This window comes from Equus quagga, chromosome 8 (genome assembly GCF_021613505.1).
Source record: "Equus quagga isolate Etosha38 chromosome 8, UCLA_HA_Equagga_1.0, whole genome shotgun sequence".
Taxonomy (NCBI): domain Eukaryota; kingdom Metazoa; phylum Chordata; class Mammalia; order Perissodactyla; family Equidae; genus Equus; species Equus quagga.
Genome location: NC_060274.1, coordinates 75,533,636 through 75,560,340, shown reverse-complemented (window position 1 = coordinate 75,560,340; position 26,705 = coordinate 75,533,636). Strand labels below are relative to the sequence as shown.

The 26,705-nt window shown below is 36.2% G+C and overlaps 1 protein-coding gene across 1 annotated transcript in view; it reads right to left on the bottom strand.

Moving 5' to 3' along the window:
* HDAC9 (histone deacetylase 9) overlaps positions 1-26,705 on the bottom strand; it is a 654,335-nt gene that overhangs the window by 459,422 nt on the left and 168,208 nt on the right. The gene's annotated exons all lie outside the window — the stretch shown is intronic.

Here is a 26,705-nt window from a genome sequence, read left to right as displayed (position 1 = left end):
TGAGGAGAAGCAGCAGAGGATCAACTTCGACAACGATTTCCTTTCTGTTAAGATGGACACACACTTTTCAAAAGACTTGGACACTTTTCCCATGTTACCAACCTGTGTACAAAGCAGAAAGGACCGAGTGGATGCTATGGCTCTCTGGAGTTTAGGTTATCCCGGAAACTAAAAGCAGGTGGGAAACAGGAATGTGCTTCAGGGTTATTGCTTTGTCAGAATAAGTAGAAAAATATTAACTCTACCCATGAGAAAAAGAAACCAATTAAACCTGGCTTATAGTTCTTCAGGCTGCTAGAGTTTCGTTGCAAGAACCCTCAGTCCTGCAAGAGGCTTCAGCCGGTGCCCTTCTATTTGTTTGTGTGTGTGTCTCTTCCCCCTCTCTGGTCTCTCTCAGCTCAAGTTGGCTAAAGCTAGAGATAATCCATTTGCATATGAATCAACAACGGCATGGCCCACAGGCACAGAAATAGAACAATGGTCGGCCTGAGCCAAAAATAGGTCAAGCATGGCCGAGTGATTGGAGCCTGCATTAATGCATTTAAAAATACCCCAGCAAACCCAGCTGTCCAGCCTCTATCTTTCAAACCATAATTCTCTATTGCAGGGCCTTAAAAGCAATTAACTCTTTCCTCCCTCCAAGCTTGTTTTACACACTGTGTTTCCACACTGGCGATTCGCTTCCAAAGAAAGGAAGGCAAAAAGAAAGGGAAAAAAAATTTAGAATCATAATTCTAAGAGGGCAAATGCACATACATTTAATTTCATTTTATTTTTGTAGTATGTGTTTTTGGAAGAGAGAGGAGAGAAGTGCAGAGCTCTGTATTGGTTCTAAAATAATACTGGAAGCTTTTGCTCATAATGTGGTTTCTGCCTCACCCACGCACAGCAATCCTGGTGTTCTATTTTTGTTGCCTGTTTCTCTGGCTACACTGCAGTTGGCTGTAGCACTAGAAGCTTTTCTGCCTTCTAGTTTTAAGACTGACAGGAGATTTAGTAGAGGTAGTTTCAGAAAACAAGCACACCCCAGAATAAAATGTTTATGAAGGACTGGCTTGATTTTTCACTTGCTATTGTGTAAGGCAACTGTCCATTTCACAAATCCTAATGTGATCTTAGTACCACCTATCAATTTTATTGCATCCAGTTTTTATTACATCTAAATTAAAAAAAAAAAAAAAACAGCTTAAACCTGAGCACTTTCCCTCTATTTCAGTTGCTCAGGCTAAAATCAATTTATCTGCAAAAAGGAAAAGAAAGCGTTGTTGCTTTCCTATGGATGGATGCAGAATGACTGAACACATGCACCTGTGGATCAAGAAATAAATATGGTCAGTCCCCAACTATGAATGTTCTACATTCATCTCTACCTGGTTACCTGAAATACAGACCTCATTTTTCTATAGAAATAGCATTTATAATAGTTGATAGATTCCTAGACCAACACACATCATGGAATTCACCTATAAATTAAATGAACTACAGTATATAGTACTAAAAATTCTATATTCTCTGATGTACACTTACAATATCCTTTCTATATGAGAAATAAATTCTGCATCACAAATTGAGTTGCCAGCATCTAACTACTCCTAAGGGCAAATCCACAAGCGCTATATCCACTGGTCAAGGAAGCTCTTCTCGTTTTTCTAAACTAGATCGACAAGGAAAATGTAATTCCTAAGGCATCGGTAGCAATAGTGAAGGAAAGGGAAAAAGCAGAGTGTTTCAAGGTTCCCAGAAAAATCAGCTGGAGGAGGGATCGTGGTCAAGCACAGAGTGTGGGGCAGGGGAAAGAACAAGGGAACATAGAGTTTTGGTGGAAAGGAGGAAACATGTTGAGTCATTAAGCAGATAACCCACTGCCGAAGAAATGCCACTGAATTCTACTTCTTTCATAAACTAACTCTGACTTCTTGGGAAATTATATTTGCACAGATAAGTTACAAGATTTAAAAAAAAAGAAGTTATTGCAACTGCATTTGACTTAAGTTAAACAATAAAATGTTATGTTTCTGTCAGTGAAAAACACTATTTAATTCCATCTGATATTACAAGTAAACTTTTACTCACTTAAGAAACTGGTGTATAAAATTCAAGAGATGGAAATACTGAGGATGTGGCAATTTACCTCAAGGATGATATAACCAATAATAGCACTTTAGATCTAGAAGGAAATTTAGAGATTATCTGCAATGGTGTTCAAACTCTGTCCCCGAGGATGACAAAGTACCCAGGAGCTGACTCACTGTTCTCCAGAAGAGCTTCTTCCCCCAACCAGGAGAGTCTCACTTTTATCTCTTTACATCAAGTATGTAAGATTTCTTTTGAACAATGACTTCTTAGATTAAGAAAAACACTGAAATTGAAATCCACTCATTTTGTACAAACGAGCTCCCTGTTTTACACATGAAGAAAGTAAAGAAACTTGCTGAAGTTTACAAAGGTTGTAAAGGCACTCATTAATGGAGCCAGGACTAAAGAGATTTGCTTAGTCTCTGATAGGTAGTTTCTAGCAGAGTAGGTCTAGCATTCATGTTCTGGAGTCGGCCATAAATATCTGAGATATTCAGAATAAATTTTACTGATGAAAAATGGAATCATTGTCTAATTGTTTCAGAGTGGTTTTGAACAGAATACGCAAAACTAGTGATAAACATATAAGAGGGATAACAAAACCCCAGTATTGACATAATATACTTAACACATCTTTTGTTATTTTACATTTAAATTATACCCTCAAGCTACAATTTACAAAAATAGTCTCCAAGCTTTTACAATCATAAAAAAATAAAATAAAACTCCAAAAGGGTGAGTTAGTAATTATCCTCTTTCTCAGAGGTTCTAGGAAAGGGCATTCCATATAAAATAGTATAAATAATGCGTCATCGTCATTTTGACAAAGTTACTAACTTGAGGTTTATTTACATTTCATCCCTGCATTCTTTCAGCATTTTTTTTTCCATTAGCAGGCTCGTCTTTCAACTCTTGATAATGAGAACTTAGCCTACAGTGAAAAGACCTTGAACATATAAAATAGATACCACTTGTTTCTGGAAGGAAAAATAAGCATAATTAAAACCACCACCAAGTATATTGACAACCACAGTTCCATCATCCAAGAACTTAAATATTAAGAATCTTAATTCTGCTTACATCATCTCAACAATGTCAGTAAAGAAATGTGAGTAAGTTTTCTTTGGATATTTATAAAACCAATGTCACTGACTTGGGAAAAAAAAGATACTAAATTTTATATTATAAGAACCATAACAAGCTATTTTACAAATACCACGCTAGAATAGATAGGCAACTTTTTTAAATCTCAATATAATAAATTTTAATTCAATTTAATAAACATTTTGGAAGTGATCTAAATATTATATTTTACATTCATTCAAATAAAAAAAAAATTTAAATCAGGTTCCCAATTTAATAGAAAATGGGAATGGGCATTGAATTCTAATGCAAAATGTCATTCAAAAGTGATTATGATAATTCCAATTCTCTCAATGCAGGTACATAGGTAAAACAAAAAAAAATGTATAAAAAAATCTATATAGCATCAAAATGTTTCCAGAAATATCCTCTGACCCCTAGCTCACAATGATCTTTTCTCAAATCAGTCTTAGTTGATGACTGAAGACTCCCCAGAGAGAAGCAAAGAAGATAGTGTAACCTGATTTACTCTACCACAATAATATATCCTCTGTTCATCTGTAATCAAGCATAGACTTTTCATGTAGCACCAAATCCCATGATTCTGGAACCTATAAGCAGTAAGATTTAAAACTTGTTTGCATGAAACACTGAATTATGCTTTAGAAGAAAGCTGCAAATTACTCACCAATAACTGGAACTCTTCCACTCCCTGTCTTACTCACTCATCTTGCTTCTTCTCTCATCCTCACATTTCTCAAACCATTGTCACAGCAATGAAGTTATATGCACTTGCCTACAGGTGATAGAACTTGGTTCCCATAGACCCCCCAAGGAACAAGAAGAAGAGAGAAAGTACAGTGTACTAATTTCTATTTTATTGTATTTTATTTCAAACTAAGTAGCTTATATTTCTGAATTTCCTACCTCCTGGAGGAACATCACCAATTCTTATTAAATAGTGGAAACTCAATTTACATGTGATTCCTCTCCACTAAGATGACCTAATTGGTTACCAAATGGTGTTCAAATGAGGAAATCTTGCCTGAACTCAAGAATAGGTAAAGGGTTTGAAAAAACACATTAGCAATGAAACTCCAGGGAGACTGTTTTATATGAAAACAAAACAACATGAACAAAAGCTCTAGAACTGGTTGGCTTTGCTTTGATTGAAGACAATTTCTTCCCTAACTTTTCCCTTCAAATGGGGTGTGTTGCTTTAGGATCTATTCTATTTTTAGGGGGTTACAGAGCATCAGAGTCACCTGGGGACTTGTTAGAAATCTACCCCCGAATGACTAAATCATAATTTTTGCAGGGAATCTGTATTTTACAAGCCCTCCAAGTAATTCTGATGCACAACAAAATTTGAAAACCAGTAGATTAGATCATCCTTTCAAAAGCAACGATCAGATGGCTAAAAAAATAAATGGATAAGGTATCTTTTTTGTGTTCAATTTCAAATTAGCCAGTATCATTAGAGAACAATTTTTCAAAATGAAAATAATTAAACCAGATAAGAGACTGAAGAAGACCATTAATATTCAAGGTATGAAAAGACTGAAAAGGGTCATCCAGAAAAGGATCCTCTAACTTGCAGACGAGACCAGCATCGTACACTTAAGGCGACAGGCACATGTGCACTGCTTTTCTCCACTAACCCATTCTGTATTTCTATCTTTCTGAGTATGTGCCAGCTGTATATCAGCCCCTCTATGCAGAGCTCAGAGCAGCCCCTCAATCCAGGAGGAGAAGGGAACATGATCATGCACAGTCCTTTAATTAGAAGGACAAGGAAGACCCAAAGGTCTTTTGATAGAATCAAAGGAAGTTTGTTTTTTTCTATGAAATTCAATCATCCATATATTGAACATTTACTATTTCACAACCGCAGTGCAGGTCCTGAAGATATAAATGGATAAAAGAATGATAAAGCCTCAACTTTCATGGAAGTTTTAGTTTTAGGAGAAACACAGCCAAGGCAATTACTATACACTTTGATAAGAACCTCTCCAACTCTAGATTTTATTTCAATATTCTTTGAATTTTAATTTACAACCATGGATTCAAAATAATAAACCTTAGAGGGTTGTTATGAGGATTACAGAGTATCATATCATACCTGGCAATTAAGTTTTTCATAAATGGTAGCTATTGTTATTATAACTAATAATAATAAAATATCCTTATGGACCTTAATTCATGATTATTAAAATACTTCAAAACTGTTACTTGTCTTTTTTCCCAAGGAATTGTATAAATTCTAAAGAACATTATGTAATTGATTAAACATGGAATTCCTTACCTATAGTTACAGATCCTTCATTCTGCAAATTGAAAGAATTTTGTTTCCCGTTATATCACCAGAGCTTAGTATAATGTCCTGCACACAGTATGTCACTAGCTAAATATCTGTGCAAAAAATAAGTGATTCCTTCTCCAGAGTATCCTATTAAGTGACTACTGATCTGGAGCAAGTCACTAATATAATACTCAACATCTAATATTTCATTGTTATTCATTTTACCACAGTACTATTAAAATTTCAATAATTATCTTCAAATCAACAATAAATCACAATTTGATAAAGCTAAGCGTATTTCTGAAAAAGGAATCTTTTGTTGAAATCAAGTGTAGTTTAACTGCACTTTCATTTTATGCATTTATTTTCCTTGTCCCATTGCTGTCTCACAGAATGGAATAACCAGTGGAAAAAGTCAGACAACAGACTACCAGAAATGATCTTATATGGATTCCTTATTGTGATCATCATCATCTAGTACAGTCTTTCTTGTGAAGTTATCTTAAATATACTGGTACTAAAAACTTAATGTAAAAATGCATTTTTAGTTCCACTTTATATCTAGTAACTGCAGTGATGGTAGAGCTTCCAGAAAAGTCTGGTTATCAGTTGTATTGGCTAGTGTCCACATGTTCTATTTTTAATTGATGAATTCCATTAATTATACTACTCTGACTCAAAATTCTGAAAGAAATGTATTATAGCTACAGACTCAACCTTCTCTCCCTGCAAAAGTCTCTTAAGAAACTTAGAATATTTTTTTTACATTTTGTATATACAGCATTTCTGTAACTCTAAAACTAATATTTCACATAGGAAACTATTTCATATTAGCGTATGTACTAACAAGCCTGAATGTAAATATCAGTACACAGCAATCAGAGATCTTTTGTTTTAAATGGTATGTAATGGTTCACATGGATAATAAAGCATCATTTTCTCTTTTTAACAGCATCAACTCTGAAATACAAACTAACCATGACTAACCTATCCACTGTTTACTAAACTATGTATGTACAAGGTATTTACAAGACCAGAGACTTAACGGAAATCTTAGTTTCAAGAGAAAACACTCTTTTTTGGTGACAGAGCTATGAAAATAAAAATTCTGGGAAAATTCCAGCTAAGTAAAATTAGCATTCTGATCTTCGCTATTTGGTATGGCTCAAATTCTTAATTTTATATTATTGTACAAAGTAGGTCTTCATATTATGTAGCTGCACCTTTAATATTAATGATCTAGGAAACAAATGGGATTTTCATCACCAAAAATTAATAGCTATACGTAGCATCTAGATAAATACTACATTTGAGACCTATGATACGACTAATTTCCACATGCTAATATAAGTATAGCAGACACTGAAAAATCAACCCAGAAATGTCATTTCTTGCCATAAAGGTCAAGTTGATATTTACCATACCAAACTGTTACCTATCACCAGTTAAATCAAGAGAATGCCAGAATTCTTGCGTTTGAAAATAGCAACACCATTTTTTTAATGTTGCAATTATAGTCTGACTTCATATCAAATTTAAGAAATAGCAAGCATCCAAAACATACTTTACTTATTTTTGGACTGATCAAAAATATTTATAGTAATGGCATATAATACGTCCAAACATTTGCAATTGTCCATATCACTGTTTATCAGACATCTCATGGTTATGGAATCTTTCCTATTTCAGGACTCTTATTTCAGTGCCAAGAGCAGAAAACCATGGCCTCTAAGGCCATTCACATTCTGACCACAACCTACCTTAGGAACTGAATCCTTTACGCTCTTTTTCAAACTTCACTAACAGACAATTTCTTGGTATTACCCACACAAATCCTTCATTCTCCCATGCCTTTGCATGTGCTGTTCTTGTAATCCAGAATGCTTTTCCACTCTTTCCTATTTGGGAAACTCTCTTTCGTTTTACCAGAATATAATATCCTTCTTTGTTCCTCAAAAAAAAATTTTTTTTGCTTTAAAATTGTATAACAGACTTTCTTTCAGTTCACATTTTCCTGATAGATATTTTTCTATCCCTTTATTTTCACCCTTTGCATACCATTAAGTATGGCTTTTATAGACAACATATTTCTGGATATTTTTCCCTTTCATCCCACAGAAAAGTCTCACATTTGGTAAGTTTGTGGAAGGGGAAGTGTCCCTTGCTGGTTCACCATCTTCTCAAGAGCAAAAGAGTAGTAAATCCATTTCATCCTTTAAAACTCTGCCCAAAGGTCATCTCCTTGGAAAAGCCTTCCCTGACTTGAGCAGTCATGAATGAGAGGACGTAACTATGTCCTTACTGCTATCATAACATAAATCATCAGATATTTTAATAATTTGGTTACATATCTGTTCAATATACTAGACCTCAGAAAGTCAAGATCAGCGAACCATCGGGGACAGCCCAGTGTTGCAGCGGTTAAGTGTACACATTCCGTTTCAGTGGCCTGGGGTTTGCCGGTTCGGATCCCAGGTAAAGACACGGCACCACTTGGCAAGCCATCTTGTGGCAGGCGTCCCACATATAAAGTAGAGGAAGATGGGCATGGATGTTAGCTCAGGGCTAGTCTTCCTCAGCGAAAAAGAGGAGGATTGGCAGCAGTTAGCTCGGGGCTAATCTTCCTCAACAACAACAACAACAAAAATCTGAGAACCATCATTCATCTATGTGCCTATCCAACCTGCCCAGCCTGACAATAAGCACTCTCTCTATACCTGTTGGTTGAATGGATATGTGAATCTACATAAATGTACATGATGTATTTGATATTTATACACTTTCATTCATACCTATTTTTACAAATAAATCCCAAGCAAACAATTTATAACATCTTCTGCATCATCACTCCTTGTTCCACCTGCCACCCTTCCTCAAATCTAATATCTGGACCTGATTTTCCTTTTCGGAAGAGCTCACTTCACACACCCAAAAGCAACACCACCCCGGTCAGACAAGTATGATGATTATATTACATACAATATGTATGTAATTTAGGACAACATTGTAACCATACATAAGTTTTGTATTATCAATATAAAAGAGAGGAATTATAAATTCTATTATGCTTTATTTTCCTAGAATTAAACACAAGAAATTAGAAATTCAAGATTCTAGAGAATTTATTTAAAACACTGCCATTTCCACACTGAAACTATTTTTACTGAAAAGGCATTTCGGAATTTTAACAATTCTTCCTTTGCTCTCCTCGACTCTAACGGACAGCCTGACTCCTGTTGCAATTCCTCTACAGGACTGGGTGACCACAGTGACACAACTCTTCTAAAAACATCAAAGCTCTAATCAAAAGAAGTTCCCCTTTACATTCTCACTGACTTGAAGGGTTCCTTTTCACTATTAAAGGGACCTTACACGGTCTAAGCCTTTTGAAGGGGGGCCTTAGGTTCATACATTTTCTAAATCAAAGAGAGATATATTCTGGAAAATGTGGAAACTTCAGCTTTGGATATTAATTTATATTTGATTCATGAGAACTGTAGAATCTCTTTTACATGAAGGGCAACTATATAACATTCTAAATAATGTGGCTTATTGGATGGAGAAGAGGCTCTGGATTAAGACAGAATTTGACTTGAATTCTGTCTCTGTCAGTTATTAGCCAGTTATGAGCTATAGAGCCTAGATATGTTACTTAAGCTTTCTGAATCACAATTCCCTCATCTTAAACATGGGGATATTAATATCTGCCTTGCAGTGTTGCTTTAATAATTAGAAATAGTGAATATAAAATTCCTACCATTATGACAAGAATATAACAGGTACTTAGTACATTGTGGTTATTATTATTATAGCACGTTATTAATACACAAATCAAGAAGTAAATAATTGAAGGACTACTTAGATTTCCATATTCTGAACTAAGATAATTCCTGTTCTCAAGATGGGCTATAACGTTGTAAAACAGAATATAAAGATCATTAGTTTTGCTATTTCCTAAGGGAAAAAAATGAGTATATATAAGTTAGATAAGAAAAATTAGAATGGAAATTTTCATCATATTAATATCACCCTACAGACTGATAAACAAACCATGTGTACTCAACAACTCACTGATTCCTAAAGGCGAAATAAGAAATGGAAATAATGAACAAGAGGGTGAATTGTATATGCAAGGCTACTTACTATGTTTACTTTGTAAGGTTAAATTGGATATTTTAACATGAGGAACAGAGATTAATAACAGCACTCACACAAAACACAAAACTTCACTGAGTTCACTGAATTACATGTGTCTGCCATTACTTGCAACCAAGTGATGTCTTCAATACACAATGCATTCCCCCCAGCTAATGTTTTCATTCCAGATGGCAGGGCCTGACTATTTATCGATAAGCTAACATTGGTAGTTTTATCTGAAGCTATAAAAACTCATGTTTTGTAATGAAGTGGCGACTGTCTTCCTATTTTGGCTGTATCTGAAGGAAATTCTCAACAGCACTTCCCAAAAGTAAAAGGGATCCATTGGAAGCCAAATTCACTTATTTTAAGTTCAAGACCTTACTTGGATTAAAATTTACTACTTTTTGATTATTTGAATTATGAATAATTATGTATTGACTTGATGGAACGCAACGCTAGTCAAAGGAAACTAAACTCTAGGAGCAATTAATATTTTTAGGGCTAAATGGTAGAGAATTCTGAAGCATAGTTTAGTGCTGCCCCTTTATAAACTAGGGAGAAAACATTAGTAGGAAATAACAGTTAAAATCCTCAGGCATTTCATTTCATTTAAAGTATATACTTCACTCAGAACATAGATCAACCAACATAGGATCAATCAACATAGGATCAACCAAACACAGAGCATTACATGAAAATAATAAAAATGTAAACCAGTATGGGGAATGAGAAATGAGAACCCATCATTACTTTCAAGGTCTATGCTAACATGGCTACCTTTGTATCTCATGGTATAACACTTATAGTCATATTTTTAACATCTAGTCATTAAGGTAAACCTAAACTAGTCTTTTTTTCCATTTTGAAATAAATCATGGATTATCATAACATCTCAGGAATATTTGAATCATTAAATAGTAAAGCATATCGGCTTTCAGACATCCAAATGCATATTTCAGTTGATAAGAAAGAGCAAGATTAAGATGATAGTCAAAATTTTGAATCCACGCCATTGAGTATAACTTATAGGAGTCATGATACCAGCTTTTTTAATAATAAAATCTACTAACTTTGAACTTTAATATAATTACCAACCTAGCATCACTCTTAGAAAATTTGACCGAAAAGACCGAAAGAGCTGGATTTGTAAAAATTTAAAATGACTATATTTCAAGAAACAAAAAAATTCCCCTAGAAGTTGTTATGTATATCCAGGAGCAATGTTGATTTTCCAGAATACAGCTTCTTAACATGGGGGTAAAGTGAATAAGAAGATACATTATATAAAATGGCCACTCTTCATTCCAAGCACTCTTCCCAGGATTTTCCTATAATCAAGACAAGAATGATGTCTACTGAAACACATTTCATAAATCAAAACACATCCACTATCAAATAGGTCTCCTTTTCTGTATATTTCTCCTGTTTTGTTTTTTTAACCTGGTCTCACTTTTCACTGGGTTCTTCAAAATCATTGTATCCCAAATGCATATCAATGCTTTCTCAAATGTCCTATTTTGTTGCTTAAAATGATCTCTCCCTCATTTCCCCAGTCATCGTCTGCTCTTTGAGACTTTCATTCATGCACCACACACCTTTGACTCCTTTGTTTTCTCACAAAGAAGTAGAAGTTCTCGCCCCACACCTAAGCATATATTTCTTATCATTAGCATACATATTCTTTCCCCCTCTTTCATCGTTCTTTGTAGCGTATATCATATACACAATTCAGTGTTTTTTTCTTCAGCTAATTTTCTTACTGGGAAAACTTTAGCAGCAGCAAAAGTAACACTTCTGACCAATATCTTAAAAAATACATTAGCCTTTGTTCTGTTTTTAATTTTAAGACTTTCCCATATTCATACAACAAACATTGTTCCCTTTGACAAATACTGGTTCTTTCAAAGGCTTCGGTGAGGAAGGGTCTTAGGTGTCTAAGTGAAGTGAGCGTGACCAGAAGGGGCAGAGTGTGAGGGAAAGTCCACGAGCTGTAGAACCAGGCAGACCTAGTGTTAATGTTCACTCTCACAGTTTAGTCTTGCAGCCCAGGAATAGAAACCATGCCCTTTGAATCTGAGAACGATGTCCTTGAAAATGTGCTGTGGTGCTCCAGAAAAAAAAAAAAAAAAAAATAAGGGCTTAACATGAATTATGAAGGAATACTATTATAAAGGATTATAATGGAAATTAACATGATTATAAAGGAAAGTATTGTGAAGAAAAATATTCCTTCATAATTCATGTTTTTAATCCTCTAATTTTTTTATCCTCTGCCATTTTAATTTCTAGTATTTGAATAGTAGAATAACATCTCAAGTATCTAGTGCTGGAAGATAGCTGAGATCAAGACAAAAACACAAACAATATCCACATGCAGGGAAATAGTTAAAAAGATATCCCTGAAATGTGGCAGCCAGGGAGACCCTTTAACAGAGTGACAGGGCATGCTGGCATCCATTACGGAAGATCAGGGTCCATGTTTCTGCCCCTGTTTTCAATTCAGACCCCTTCTCTTCTCATTAGAAAGATGTTAGAAATGCTAGAGGTGATGATGTGGTACTTAAAGAGACCCAGAGGCAATTACACACACAGAGACCAATCATTTTTCTGCAAATAATAGTAAGGGTCTTGACGTGGAGAAGTAACAAACAGACAAAAATCATCCTGCCATAATGTGGCCAACCCAGAAGAGATCTCCAGCTTTCAGACTTTGCAAGACAAGAAATCTAGCCTGGACTTAGCTCTATATGGTGAAGATGAGATAGGAACTGAAGAGCCACATGAGGACCTATCCTTTGTAGTACACAATTTACTGACGTTATGCAGTCAAATAAATCATTGTGTGGTTTATTAACTGACGTTAAATTATTTTTGATCTTCCTAAAGCCCTGTGTTAAAAAAGAAATTTGCTAGGTCTTGTAATGAATGCTGGGGTAAATCCTGACTACTGGAGAGAAAATGTCTAGTGCTCAAAGTAAACGGAACCAAGTATAAGCCTTATAAAACTGTCCCATAGCGTTCAGCAGTTCACAGTAGTATGTGGTTAAGGATACGTGTCTGAGTAACCCAAAAGTAATATCCAAGTAAAGCAAGTCCTTTATTTATAATTTTTGAACACCGTGAAGGAAATGACAGGTCCATAAGAATGCATGCATGTCAGCTATAATACGACAATTGCATTCCAAAGAAAATTCATGCTCTGTTAAATATGTACCCTAAATAACAAGTTTACAGGATGATAGGGTTATCAGCAAACTGTTCAAAACGTACGTTATTTTGTAACTGTACCGCTATCTTCATCATCATTATCATCTAATATTATTATATTTATAATTGTTAATTAGAGAAATGAGGTGGACCCCTCTCACCTTGCCCCCTTAAAATACCAAAAACCACAGCTCAGCTTGGCCAGGACTTCCACAGTGGATAGACAAGTGCACAAAACAATAGGCAAGAGGAGGGATGGGTGCTGAGCCAAGGCTGAGAGAACAGAGCACTGAGGCAGGAGGCTGCGCTAGGTGGGCCTTGGAGGAAGTGCCTCCTGCCATGAGGCAAGAGCTGAACACGTCTGGGCATGTGCACCTGTGGCAAGGGATTCACTGGAGGTAGACACTAGTTTTGTTTCTTGAATACAGTCACAAAGGCTCCTGTAGGCAATGTAGTAGCCTAATCGATAGCTTTTTCCTTTCCCTTTCTTACTGAAAGTCAGCATTGTATTTCTACTCCTCTGGGCCCCTATGCCCGGAAAAAAAAAATCACACATGATCCAGCATCCACTTTACACTCTCATTATCCCCTATTTACCAAACACATTTGATTTAATTTTTGTTACAGGAACGTGAGTTGCAGAAGAACAGACTGACCATCTTAAAACTCCTTTTATTTCTTCTTCCTCAATCCACTGCTCTGACACACAGCAAGTGCTTTTCTCAGCCCACCACAACCACCTTTGAAAAACTCCTCTAGATGGAGCCCAGAGGTACCTATTTCTTTCCTACCTACCCACACTTCCTAGAAACTGTCCAGAAAATCAGGAACTCCATGGCCCACAGGGAGGTACTGATCCCTCCTCAGGATCAGGTGGTCTGGCTTTAGGATATTTCATCACCATGTCTCTGATTAAAGTTCAATTTTAACATCTTGTTATGTGCTAGAGGCAGGACGGTGCAGGGAGAAAGGCAAAGATGCAGATTCAATCCTGACTGCAGAGCATTCCACCCTCATGACCTGGGGGAAGTGACCCTCAGGTTTATGGATGTATTGGCTATTATAACACAGCCCTAATAGGAGTGTTGCTGTGATAACATATAAAGTGCCTAACACAAACACTGGTACATAATAGCTGATCAATAAATAATAGCTAATTAATTATTATATCTTAAACCCATACTTGAAATCAATTTATTTTTATCTTTGACAAAATTTTAACAAGTTAATTGGCAATAGATTAGAAGAAAAAAATAGAAAGAGGGAAAATGTGCTGCTAAAAACAGGCAATCTTCCAAATAAAAAAGTCAGGGGTGAATTCATAAAATAAAGGATAAGGAATATCTTCATAAATATTATGAAGATTTATAATAATAAAACAGTAGATCTAAAACTTCTCTAAACCTGGCAATCTAGGATAATGGAGTGTTGGCACACACAGGTCTACTTATACATCTCAATATTACGTAATATAATAAACCATTAGCATATTACATAGTATTAAAATAATGTTAATAATAATGTTAATGATAGCCCTGAGTGATGGTTAAACTAGAGGAAGTACCCTCCACTTAAGAAGTCATAGATGAAAAACAACAAAGAGAAAAATTAATAGTGAGATAGATTGTGCCCAAGGATAGAAAAAAAATCAATATTTAATATTAATATCATTTTAACTTGACATGCTAATTCTAAAATTTACATGAAATAGCAAAGCTCCAAGGAAAGTCATGACAATTTTGAAGGAGATCAAAATGAGAGTATATGCCTTATTGAACTTCAAGAGTTATCTGTTAAGTTATTATAAAGAGAATGTATTATTGATTTAAATATAAACAAATAGGTAACATAACAGAATAGATCAACAAAGATTAGACCCACATATATATGAAAACTTTACATATGTCAGTACTAGTATCATAGATAAGAAGAGATCTTCAATAAATGTTGCTAAGACAATTGGTTCTCTATGTTACACTATTAGATTCTTAGAAACCAGATCCTTACATTAAATTACACACACACACACACTCACAAAATTAACTCCAAATAGATTAATAATCTATATACAAAGAGCAAACTTTACAAGTTTTAGAAGAAAAAATATAAAAGAATATGTTCAAATCCTCAGATTAGGGCTAGATTTAAGATACAGAAAAACACAAATCATAAAAGAAAAGATTGATAAATATGACAAAAGAATACAATTCTTATGCAAACACACCATTAAAAAAGAAAAAAAACTAGGGGGCTGGCCTGGTGGCATAATGGTTAAGTTTAGCATGCTCTGCTTCTGTGGTCTAGATTTGTGGATTCAGATCCTGGACATGGACCTACACCACTTGTCAAGCCATGCTGTGGTGGCAACCCACATACAAAATAGAGGAGGACTGGCCCAGATGTTAGTTCAGGGCCATTCTTCCTCACCAAAAAAAAAAAGAAAGAAAGAAAGAAAGAAAACTAAAGATACATTGAGAGAAAACATTTATAGTGCATTTAATCAACCAACAATTAGTATTCAGAATATAATCATATTTACAAATCAGTTAGGAAAGACGCAACCCAATAATATGGGAGGCAAAAGATAAAAATAGGCATTCACTGAAAAGGAAACTCTAATGTCCAATCTAAGTATGAAATATGTTCAAGATTACTAATAATCAGGAAATAAAAAATTAATGCACAATGAGATACAATTATAAATCCAGCATATAGGTAAAAATCAAGACTAATAATACTAAGTACCAAGAATGTTGTGTAATAAGAACTCTTAAACATTGATAGCAAAAGTTTATTTTGTTACAAACATTTCATTTAATGAAGGCTAGATCTTTGGAAGAAATCTCCATTTGAAGTGGCAACATTTTGTATTTTCTAAGGCAACTAATATTCTGGATAAAATTCTAAATTGAATCTTGGCTAAGCTTTCCTTTCTCTTTTCTTTTCTGCTTAATTTAAACTAAATGTATTCTTTTCAAGATTTTCTCATTGTAATTCTGCTATCAACAATGAGAAATTACTATGGCACCTGAAATAAAAGTCGATTTCCAAATTAAGTAATGTCACACAAAAGGAAAGAGCTAATGTGCAGCCCATCCTCTCTAGGGTGCAGCACAGAATTAGTAAATGCATAAATCACACTTAAAAGTACAGTTTCTTTTCCAAAGATGATTACTACTTTAAGGAAAGCTTCACGTCTGTTGATAGCCATCAGGCAATTAAAGTATTGACTGATCTTTTTTTGTCTCGAAATGCAGATACAGTCGTGATAGGCAAACACATTTTAAATTAACAAAATAAAAATCACTGGAACTGTTATTTAAAACGTCTGAATAAATATACCACTGGCAGAAAGGGCAGAAGGTGGTTATACTCTGTGAATGTTATTCATAGATCAAAGAAAATTTATAATTATTCTAAAGTTCTCTTGATTTTCATGAATCTTTGAGATAAATATAATTTGAGAATAAGCAAATATTAAGAGCCGACATAACATTAAATTCTGGAAATCTCACTTTTGTAATCTATCAAATGATAAGCTCCTCACCAGTTTTAAGTTTCAAAGATTCATGAATGCTAGAAAATGTGTCTAGAAACGAATTTTGAGGCCATCTTAATGCTGTTAAATTATTAAAATGTATTTTACTAGTAAAGAAGTATTTTCTCCATATAAACACAGGTTGACCTTAAGAAATACCTCATCTCAACTATATTTTGTAAATACAGTCTTCTGGTTCCTGAAATAAACAAATATGCATGTATGATAAACAAATATGTGTGTTTCTGTTTACTTGTTTACATATAAAACTAATTACCTGCTCTGCCAGCCTTCGTTTAGACATTTTGACACACTGGATACTGGGCTTTCCTGGCAGCTTTTGGCCATCTATTGTTAATTGTTAAACTATCAGTTCATGGGGGCCAAGTTAGCCCTCAGAGGCTATTCTTATTTCCCTTACATTCAAGTTCTTGAGGAGTTAACTTGAAACAGATAATACATAATAGATTTCAGATTAGTCAGAGTTGACTGTCATATAATTAATAACTTTAACCCATTGAATGAAGATCCATTAGAAGGGATGTTGCGTTATCTTTGGAATCAGAGAAAACAGGCATCTCAGAGGTGAATTGTCAGTGCCTGCCTGAGCTCTGCTCTGGGGAGAAGGTATCCAGTCCCAGAGGCTGTTGAATTCCTATCACTATAAGTAGGAAGCCCTATTTTTCTTAGCAGCAGCAGGCTTTCCTTGGAACTTTTAGGTGACTCCTTTGAAAGGGATTTCGAATGGAAGATGAGATCTACAGGTGGCAAACTTAAATAGCAAAACTGAAAACAACAGAATGGCTTAGCCAAGTGCAGGCTTTGCTTTTCCAGGTAGGAACACAAAACTGTATCCAGAGTTTAATTGCTCAGGACAACACGATATATCCCAGGGGCTGTGTGGACAGAGAATGAAAAAAATTTTTTTTAATAAAGATGAGGTTATTGGCTGCTAGGGAGGAATATTAGGCGAAGAAATAAGATATTTCATGTGGATTTTTAAATGAAGTTTTACAGTGAGGTATTCATTAGGCTCTCCTCTCATAGTCTATAGCAGTCTAACCTACTCACTAATGCTTGGAACCTTAAAGTGTAAGGAGTTAAATTTGCCTTTTAGGGGAATGCAACAAAGTCCAGAAACTGTCATATTGGGTTTGAGGCCAGATCCGAGGCTCTCTGTGGTGGTTTTGCAACATCTGGGTTCCACAGAGGCAGATCCATCAGTCATCTTAGCTTCATGTTATTAAACATTCAAACCATATAACTAACAAGCATGGGTTTCAGTTGAAATTCTGCCTTCATCTTCTAATTATAGTCTGGTTTCCAGAATTTGCTGGTGACAGGTCATGAGGGTACTGTCCCCTGGAGTAATACCTTTCATTGGGCCTATTCATTTGACATTCTGGTTGAATTCATTTGTCTTTGTGGGCATTGCTGATGTGAATTTGCCAAGGTAATGTCACCCTGTGGGGACATGCTAACAGACAGTTGTAGTTGATAGTGCTACCTATTGCAAACAACCTCTTTTTCTTTTTTTTGAGGAAGATTAGCCCTGCGCTAACATCCACCACCAATCCTCCTCTTTTTTGCTGAGGAAGACTGGCCCTGAGCTAACACCCATGCCCATCTTCCTCTATTTTATATGTGGGATGCCTGCCACAGCATGGCGTGCCAAGCGTTGCATATGTCCGCACCCAGGATCTGGGCTGGTGAACCCCAGGCTGCAGAAACACAACATGCGAACTTAACTGCTGTGCCACAGGGTCAGCCCCTGCAAACAATCTTTAATCACTGTTTTCTGAAAACATCAACCCTGCGGTGTCATAATTTAAATATGATACCTGCTTCTTCTATTTAAATACAATAGCATTCGAAGCTCAAAATTAAGAAGTTCAAATTTGGGACTGTAATAGAGAGAATTCTTGATTTCAAAGAATTGGTCTATCATCCTAATGGGGACCAAAGATGCAATGGGAGGTTTGCCTTATAAATGTATAGTTAGGTTTCAAGAGACAAGACCTAAATGGTGCTATGGAAAACACACACATAAAGGGGTCTACTGCATATCATTGTATCATAGAACATCTCTAAGTAGGACATTTCAATTTTAAGATCACATAGAGCTACATGCAGAGTAAATGACGCTGAAATCACAATGGGATGTTCTGGAATATTAATGACCTTAGTGGATTTTGCTGATATTTTGCTGTTTATGACTGACATTCACAGAAGCTAGAGCCTAACACACTCATTCCAGAAGAAAATTTCCCTGCGATGAACAAAGCCCTTTTGTGCTTCTGGTAAAACATGACTCCACTAAGGCAATTAGCTGTTTTAAAAATAAACTAATTCATTTTGGAGATCTGATGTATAATTATGCAGCTGCATGGACTGGGGAGGCATGGTGACTGGCTAGAGTGTTAGTAAAATTAGAAAAAAACGCATCTCCAAGCTGACAGCTAACGCATTGATTTAATGTCCAATTGCCACCTTTGCCTTGTTGGAGCTACAGAATGAACCTCACCTGAAAATAAGAAAAAAAAAATTCTGATAATGAGGGCAAGATATCTCCAGGGACAGAGGGGATGGTAACTAAAAATATTTATCCAGATCCTTGCTTCTAAGAAGCTTGGTACCCTCTGTAAAGTTAACTCTCATATCTCCATACAAGTATGACTCAGAGAACTTAACTCACTCATTCCATAGACAGAACTGCTCTGCACTAGTTCAAGAAGCAGAACATTTGGTGACAAGACACTTTGTGTGGGTTCAGGGGCAGTGGCCAGAAGAGGAAATGGCTCTTGGTCCATTTTCAGAGATTTGTTACTAAGGCAGCAGCTTCCTTGAGGGGGAAGATCAAGGCCTGGCCATTAACCACAGCAGGATTGTTCCAAGCTTCGCTGGACAAAGGGCTCTACCTGATCCTGACACTGCACCTGGCTTACTTGCAGCCTAAGCTTCCACAAAACCCACAGGGCAAATTCCCACTGTAAGGTGAACATTATTTTAAAATTCTATTAACACTTATCTGATTGTCTTTCATCACATTATATGCTTCCCACTAAGTTACAACAGCAATATTCACATAACATGTCTTTATAGATTTCTCTTGCTTTTTATCATTACTTCTTTCTTCTTTTTTTCTTTCCATCCTTCCTCCTCCTCCCTTCCTCCCTTTCTTTCCTCTCTCCCCCTCCCCTCCTGTCTTCCTCTCTCCTCTCTCCTATCCTCCCTTCCTCCTAGTTGCAGTTTCATTCACTTTTCTTCTTCTGAGTATTCCAGATTCTTGCTATGGATCATTTTAAATCTCCCTGTTTTTGTGTCTCTGACTTCCAGGTTTCTAGTGTTGCCTTTATTAAGAAGTAGTTCTCCAATATCCTGAAACTAGAGAATATGAATTTTAGCTCAAGATAAACATGGAAAATAATCTTTATCTATTTCAAACTTGCTTTTAAATTATTTGAGAACATAAAAATTTATTAAAATTTGATAATGAATCTGCCTTACTCTGCTAAAGGAAAAAATGGTAGTTCAAAGATAAAACATATACAAATAGAGGAATATATTAAAATTGCATTGTTATAAAGTGTTACTTCCTCAGTATCATTTTGATGCATTTTAAAAATTAGATACAAATTTTATTTCTTCAAGTTTCGTTTCCCTGGGTCTCTGATTTCATCAGCTTGGCAGAGTCTTCCCTAGGGATTATTGTGGCTAGAGTCTCACAGGGAAAGACCGGTGCTGCAGGGGCAGCAACAGGTGGATATCTGAGAGGGGAAAGCACAACTCTGACTGCCATGAATCTTGCTGATATTTTGTTCAACACATTATTTAGATTATTTAAAACTTACAGAAAGCTTGCAAGGATAATACAAAGAACTTCACACACCTTATATGCAGATTCACCAGTTTTTAACACTGCACCACATTATAGTGCTGTTTTTCTAACTTAATTTACTTTAGTTTCCATAGACTATTTCCACTCATGCATACACAAAAAAGTTGTGAGATATTACCCAAGCTCAATATCAGTGTTGGGAAGAAAGACAGAAATAGCCTTCTCCGGACAAACATTGGGATGCCATTCCCTTCCTCCACGTCTTCTTAGAAGGCCTAAAATAACACAGGATAAGAAGCTGAGAAGCACGAGGGCCTGGAAAGTTAAGATCTAGTTGTTTTACTTCTGCATTTTAAGTGATGTGTGTGGAACACCATAAACTCATAGTTATTATTTACTGCACATTATTTACTGTATATTATTTATTATATAGCAAATACAGCATAAGATCTCTCTTAGTCTCTACCCAAAAAGTCAAAGAGTTTGATTTCTCAAATAATTTAAGATCATTTAAAATAATTTCACCAACAGGCTGATCCACCAGCATGAAGCTCTAAGGAAAACATTACAGGCTCTAGTCAGTGAGAAGTAAACCAATCATATATTACAAAAGCTATGGATAATTAAGCATGCTGCCCAGGAAGAACTATTGGGGAAAAAATCAAGGTTGCTAAAGAAACCTCAAAATATCTTTTGTCTTTACATTTACCTCAAAATTTTCCAGAATAATTCCTCCTTACAAGGTCAGAGGTCATTTTAGTGGCTTATGCTATTGCTTGGCTTAGGAAACACTTTTTAGAAATGCAGTTGCTGGTCTATTGTATATGCACGTGTACAGTTGGGCTATGGGTGTACATATGAGTGGAAAAGAAATACTGTTCTGTAGAGACTTGTGAGGCTGATGGTACACAGATACTGTCAATTGAGCAGAAAATAGAAATGATTGGGTCTTGTAAAAGAATGAACCAAAAATCAGTATTCTGAGTTAGAGATATAACTTGCGCTAAGGTTGCATCACAACTATCGCATGTTAGTTCTTCCCAGCCTGGCAAAATTCTCTGGTGAGCTCTGCAAACACAAAGCTGGCACAAATAATGAGAAGGGTGACCAGGAGCATAGGTATAAAAGCTGCTGCAAATCCCCAGCATCTTTCTTTGCATGAGTGTTTGTTTCTGGGACCAGAGATTCAGCCAGTCCATTAATCTCAGCTCCCCATGACCCAAAAGGTGCTGAATGCTTAACTTTGTTCTCCCTGACTTTGCTATACCCCATATAGGTGAGCTTGTCTGGTTTGCTGTGCATATGGATTGTTGTGCATCAAAGATGATTTGGAAATGGCAAATTGGCCTTACTTCATTCCATGAGCACCTAGTATACCAGGCACTCTTCTAAACACCTGGGATAGACCAGAGACAAAATCCAAGCTTTCATGGAGCTTATATTCTGAGGCGGGGTGGGGGGAAGCAAACAGTAAACAAGTACACAAAGAAGTGGGATGCCATATAGTGATCGGTGCAACACTAAAATAAAAGAGGGTAATGGGAGGGGCCGGTCCAGTGGCTCAGCGGTTAAGAGTGCACATTCTGCCTTGGTGCCCTGGGGTTCGCTGGTTCAGATCCCAGGTGTGGACATGGCACTGGTTAGCAGGCCATGCAGTGGTAGGCGTCGCACATATAAAGTAGAGCAAGATGGGCAGGGATGTTAGCTCAGAGCCAGTCTTCCTCAGCAAAAAGAGGAGGATTGGCAGCAGATGTTAGCTCAGGGCTAATTGTCCTCAAAAAAAAAAAAAAAAAAAAGAGGGTAATGGGATACAGAGTGAGTTAGGATGCATGAATCATTTAGAAAGGGTGGTAGAAAAGGTATCTTCGCCGAGGAGGTGACACGACCAGCTGAGATCAGAAAAACATGAAGGAGCCAGCCATGTAAATATGCAGGAAAGGCACATTCCAGGCAGAGGGAATAGACTCTGTGTGTTTGCGACAGAAAGTAGGCCAGTGGAACTGCAACACAGAAAGGAATGGGGAGAGGTAAAGAAGATTCTTTTGGAGGAGACAGCAGTCAGAACCTGTCAATCCGTGCAATTACATCAACAGAATAAAGGGAGAATTTGAGAGTTAGGGTATGAGAGAGATGGGGCCATGTAGTGGGAAAGAAAGAACTTCATTCAAAGAGCCCTCATACTGAGGAACAGGTCCAAGACCATCCCTGGGCAGTGCCTGTCTGGGAGGCAGCTAATCAGGGACAGAATCAGAGGTGAATAGATTAGAGGGAACAGTCTGAATATTATCTGTGCCATTTCTTACTGTGGAATTTGATTTGAAACCTGCCAGTAACAATCTTTTCTTGGAAGTAGGCAGGGGTAGATATTATAAATAAATATAATCTGAGAACAAAAACAGGACTGAAAATCAAATCTGCAGCTAAAGGCAGCTAAAGCACGGCTCCAAATCAAATCTTCAGGTTTAGAGAAAGTCCTTAGCAATTACAGAACAACACCATCCACAGCAGAGCGGCAGTATAGAGAGAAATATGGGCATGGACCTCTTAGAGATCTGCAGCCTGGTTTGTGTTAGTAGCAGAATTTAAAACACAGGGACAAGCTTTAGAAAACCAGAGCCCAAACAGCCATTTACAGGTTTTTTAAAAAAGGCACCGAAATTAGCATGTCTAAACTAGGTGAGTCTTCCTAGCATCTCTTTATCCTACTCCCACATCCTTTTGGTAATAGTCTCTGATTTTCTCCCCACGAGGGTGGTTAGATAATGGTACCCCTGACCCAGTGGTCAAGTAATTGAACTAAAGAACACACACTTGACCTTAGATGGGCCAATCTCAATCTCTCTCCAGGAATTTAAAACTAGCACAGAGCACAGAATATGTAAAGACCCAGAGGTGGGAAAAAGTTGGGAGCTGAGTTATGTCGGGTGGCATTCCAGAGAGAAGGTCCACGGACCCCTGTTGCTGAGACCTCACCTAACTCATTTTCATAATATGATACCTTTTGTGTTTATGTTGGCCATATTGGTTTCTCTTGATTCTAGCCAAAATGTCTTTAGCTAACACAATTATCAATTCTTATAAATGTCATCCTGCTTTGGAATCACGAATGTTGAAACAACGACAGACTTGAAGGTGGGATTCATAACCCAAAATTACTCAAAATAGATGGAGCGTTGGATGAAAACTAAAAGATATGGTGTAAAAAGCAGGAACTCAGTGGCCAGGACTCAACTGCCTGGATATCACATACAGAGACTGTCAGGCACTTGGATGGAGGGCACCAATGCACACTGAGAGGGAAGACCTTGGTCCATTCTGCAAAGGTTTCCCCAAACACCTACTCTAGGCCAGGCACCTACTCTATTTTCAGATGCTGGAAATATAGCAGTAAACAGGGGAGAAAAGGTCCTTGCTCTCTTAGAGTTTCCATTGTTAGACTTTAACTCAACAGAAATTCTCCCTTCATATTTTCTCTGTCCATTATTTGAAATAAAGGTTCTACCTGATAAGGATATGCTCCACAAACTTCAACCTAGCCAAGCTAGGGATACTCAGGGATACTATAGAGATAAACTCCTGCCTCAGCTGTCTCAGTAGTCAAGGAATTGGAAGTTCTCAAACTTAAGCGTAAATAATAAACAATAATAATATTGGCAACTACATAAACATGCAGATTCCAAGAGCTTATCTCGAATGTCAGGGGTTAGGCAAACTATAGCAAATCTAACCCTCTGCCTGTTTTTCTAAGTAAAGTATTACTGGAATACAGCCACATCTATTTGTTTACATATTGTCTATGGTTGTTTTCCTGCTAAAAAGCAGAGCTGAATAGTTGTAACAGAGACTATACAGTCGGCAAAGTGGAAATATTTACTATCTGGCCCTGCACAGAGAAAGTTTGTCAACCCCTGCCTTAAGAGATTCTCATGCAGGCTATCCAATGTCTGTAGTGAAAGCTTCTTCTACCTCTACATTTTAATGATTTTCAAAAAAATTAATTTAAATTTAATACTAAGAAACAGAAATTTCCGTAACTGGCTAAGCACTATGAAAGTAAATCCAAGGAAACATAAAGATTATCCTTGCAAATTACAATAGCTTAAAATAACTGACTTTTTGTTTTTTCATTTCTCAAATTTAACAAAATATATACTTGTTTTAGAAACCATGGAACATTTATAAAATCACTACTAATTCGTAACACATGAAGATCACCTCTATTAAGTTTCTGACATATTCACTTAGAGTTCTGTTTGCAATTGGTTTATTAAATGCAAGAAGACACATATCTAGGCGAAATGATTTTATTCTCAAAGTTCACCTTACGTACAATTCATTAGTTCTAAAATAAATAGTATGACTGATATACCCGTAAGAGCTGAGCTCTCCCCATTAAACTGAGTTACACAGTTTAATGTAACTGTTTACAGTCTAATGTAGGAAGGGATTATAACTCACTCATTTTTATTTTCACAGCAACCAGGATCCTGGCTGGTACTTAGTAGGGACTTGATAGAATGAATGATAAAGAAAGCTCCTAGACAGTTATGCTCTTGCATGAGGTCCTGTTTGTGGGAACTTTGTGAATTGCTCCCATTCACGAAATACAATGTGGTAACATTAGGTTGTTACTAGTGAACACCTACACACTTTCTCTTGCTCTTTTAAGCTCCCTGTTAGATGTGTCACCATTTAAAATGTGCTTTTTTCCCTGTTAATGTGAGTTTTGCAAGGTCAACCCACAGTTTCCCAAAATAACACTATATCTAGTGTTTCCCAGAAATAGCATATACAAATATGACATTTAAAACTGCTCTTTGATTTATGAGATCTGTACTTGATGGTGAATAATAGTGAGAAGTTCCCAAATTTGAACATGAAAATGTACGGCTCTTCTCCAAAATTAAAGTGGCAGAATATTATAAATAAGCTAACACTATTTCTCTGTCAACACATAGCCAAATGCCAAAAATACAAATATATATATATATATATATACACACACATTTCTCATAGGTTTCGATTTAGTCACACTGGCCAATGAAGTAAAACTGGAAGTAATAAAAACCTGGTGGCCATCTGTGGAAAAAACCCCAGGGCCACTATAATTATGTTTGGGTCTGAATCAATATAGAGAGTAGGTGATTATAAAACTTAAAGTAATGGCGGGATGACTAAGAAGCACAAATGAGAGTATGAAATGAGACAGATACCCAAGGTTACAATGATCTCATCCTGCTAAAGATGTACAGTCTGACAACACAGAGATCGGCTTGTGTTTTAAATTTATTTCTGTATTTTCTACTTTTCACCTATACAATAGTCCGGAGATTCAGAGGAAATGAAAAATAAACCAAGCACAATAAAATAAGTAAAGTAGTATTGGATTGTAACACAAAGAATAAAATGGGAAAATAAATAAGGCATAGCTAAATACTTCAAACATATTACAAAAAAATTTCCGTTAAAAAAAGAAAAATGGAAAAGCTAAATAAAATGGACAAATTCCTAGAAAAGCAAAACACAAAACTGATACATGAATAACTAGGAAAATCTAAATAGTCATACAACCATTAAAAAAACTGAACCCACAATTAAAAATCTTCCCTCAAAGAAAATTCCAGACTTCACCAGTAAATGGTACCAAAAAATTAAGGAAGAAATAACACTAAATTCTTCCAGAAATAAAAAATTGAGGGAACACTGACCAACTCATTATGCAAATATAGGCTGATACCAAATCTAACAAGAGGATTCCAAAACAGGAAAATTATAAACTAGCTTCATTCATAAACATAGAAGCAAAAATCCTACACAAATATAAGAAGTAAAATCCAGACATAAATAGAAAGGACAGGTTCAATTTCTTTCTTTACTAGTAATAGGAATCTTCAGGGAAACTCTAATTAAAAGCAAAACTATCTACCTACTGGCATGGCTAAAATTACACAGACTGGTGACACCAAGTATTGACAAAGGAGTGGAGCCATCAGTACTCTCACTGAGTGCTAATAGGACTGTAAATTGATACAATCACTTTGGAAAACTGTTTGATAGTGAGTACAGGCATGTGCTGCTTAACAACAGGAATACATCCTGAGAAATGTAACGTTAGGTGATTTGGGTTTTGTGCGAACATCACAGAGTGCACTCACACAAGCCGAGGTGGTATACCTCCCGCACACCCCGGCTCTATGGTATAGTCTGTTGCTCCTAGACTACAAATCTGTACAACCTTTTACTGTACTGAATACTGTACACAATTGTAAGACAATGGTAAGCATAGAAATGTACAGTAAAACTACAGTATAAAAGATAAAAAATGGTACACCTGTATAGGACATTTATCATGAATGGAGCTTGCAGGACTGGAAGTTGCTCTGGGTGAGTCAGTGAGTAAGTGGGTGAATGAGAAGGCCTAGGATGTTACTGTTCACCACTGTGGACTTTATAAACACTGTACATTTAGGCTACACTAAATTCATAAAAAATATTTTTCTTTCTTCAATACTATATTAACC